Here is a 2630-nt window from a genome sequence, read left to right as displayed (position 1 = left end):
TGATAAATTACTATTCAAAATAAGAAACAATTGATTTGAACAATTATATTTATAACTCAATGTAGCCTTACATAATTTCTATTCCGACTTTGAAATTTGACACCAAAATCAAATGCACAAAATTATAGAGTAAAACAATAGCAATTACACCAGAGCTGACTTAACAGCTGTCAGCTTCTACGAAGAGTGGCAGTGCACCAATTCTCTTAGCATTCAACATGCTGTTACTGTGGCAGTTGTTGCCTCTGTCTTTGCTGAGGTTAACAGCAATCATAAGACACTTTTTTGGTTCATTTACTCAGGCTGTTGATTAACACAGATTCAATGTCAGAACAGTGTTACATCAGATGAACTGCCATTTAGACATTGACAGTATCGAGGCTCCTCTGCCAGTAGTGTTTGTTCACAAGTATATTTTAGAACATCATACACTGCTTCAAGGTCATTAATAATAAGACTTTTATGTGTGAATTTGTGTGTTTTTGTGTGTAAGTGTACATGGTTTTCATAGCAGTACGTGGTGATACGTTTAGTGTTCAGAGACTCAGAGATTATACTCTCTGTCACCAAAGCCATATGCTGATTGGTCTCATTATTCTATGAATGTGTTTGGAAGTATTGAATAATCACTGCATACATTTACATAACCTTGCCAGTTTTAAAAGCCCATTCATATCCATTATCTTGCTTGGTAATTGCTTCTATACAACCCAATTTCAAAAGCAAAGTAGATACCACTATAACAATTTTAAAGGTGAGAAACTGAGGTTCTAGAAGTTAAGTGATAGTTCAGTGCGATATTTGGATCAGATGCCAAATCTGATAAACATGTCCATAGTACATTTTTTTTTCCATAAAAGCAGATAATGCTTTCCACATTTGAGTAAGTCACATTCTAATAGCATACCAAGAGTGAATATGCAAGCATTTCTACTATTTCCACACTGATTATCTCATTTTGGATAAAGTAGCACTATGACTAAAGTTTAGGAAATCAGAATAATCTTTAGGTCATATTCTGGTTTCCCAAGTATATAAACAGCAAGTCATATTTGAGTGCATTTAATATGTTGCCTATAATAAATATCATACTCCTTCAGAGGGTTACACTGAGAGAAGATAAATATATATTTCAATAGCACCTTTTGATCTCCATAAATAGCTTCTTGGATTTGTTGTTCTTTTTCTCTCATACACCATTTCAATAATTAAGCTCCTTAAATTAATTAAACAAGGAGGCCATCAGACTGAGGTGGTTCTAATGTGGTGGAGTCTTACTTAAGCAAACCAAAAGCTAAGCCTGTAAATGCCTCAAGGTTACAAAATTGAAACATAAGGGCGACCAGTCACAATCAGCCAACTAAGCTTTAAGCTAGAGTCAATCAAATAATTTTCTTGCTTTGCTTCTACCTTTTGTCTATAAAAGTCTCTCCCTTGAACTCCTATTAGTGGAGCACTCCTAATCACTTCTGGTTTGGCACAGCCTTAGTCAAATTGATTTTTTGCTCAAATAATCTATTAAAATTTTTAATATGCCTCAGTTTATCTTTTTACAAGCTTATTCCCAAATATTGTTGCCATATTGTTGTTTCATCAGAGTCTGGGAGGAGAGATAAGATGATGTCCCTGAAGTTGAGGAGAGGGTTTTCAATAGTCAAAGAATAGTGATACTTGAATGATAAAAATATAAACAACCCATGAACCAGAAATTCCACTCCTACATTAAAAAAATTCTTGAACATGAGCACATGAAGACACACACATAGATATTAATCACAGGTTTGTTATAATAGCATAAAACCAGAATCCTGAAATGTCAGCCCTGGGGAAAGAAATAAGTGCATGTCTATGCTTATCAACCCTTACAATCCTGAAATTATATTGTTGAATAAATATAACATGCTTGATAATCTCACATATAGAATAAGTTCATTTACAGACCTTAAAATATCAAAAAAATACTGCTTATGTACATACCTGTTGTGCCTTTAAATTAATGCTCGTTAAGTAGAGCCTGGGGGTGTCAGATGGTGAGCATTGCTCAACAAAGACTGCAAAGGAAAGTGAAATAGAGAAGTTTATTATTCCTTGGTCCTCGAGGAGGTACACAGGGAGGTTAAGGCAGGGTGTGGGCAAAGAGAGCACAACCGACAGGACATGGGGCACATGTCTTTATTAGGGTCCCTTGGTGCAGTGCTTTGAGATTCTTTGGCTAAAACCATATTGGTCAATTCAAACCAAAAACAGTGGGGTTTTAGTAAACATCGGGTTTTATCTAAGGTGCACACATGTTGAGGGAGTTGTATCAGAAACATACTTGTTCTGCAGGCTGTTATCTAGGGTGGATGCTGGCAGGAGGGACTGGTGTCAGTTCAAGGTCTCTGCAGGCTTCTTGGCCACATAAAATGGATATTGTGGCAACAATATTATGAAGTAGTTTAGCTAAATGTTCAACAAAACCAAGGTATAAAACCAAGGACACCAAATTCGTGAGAGTGGTTGCTTCTGGGGAAGAAAAGAGAGGGGTAGAAAACACTGGGAACTTCAACTTTCATCTGCCTTTATGTTGTGATTAAAAACTGAAAAGAGCTTTAATCACATGCAAATTATTATATTTTTCAATTTGGGAT

This window comes from Delphinus delphis, chromosome 3, assembly GCF_949987515.2.
Source record: "Delphinus delphis chromosome 3, mDelDel1.2, whole genome shotgun sequence".
In the NCBI taxonomy this organism is placed as follows: Eukaryota; Metazoa; Chordata; class Mammalia; order Artiodactyla; family Delphinidae; genus Delphinus; species Delphinus delphis.
This window is presented reverse-complemented; position numbering follows the sequence as displayed.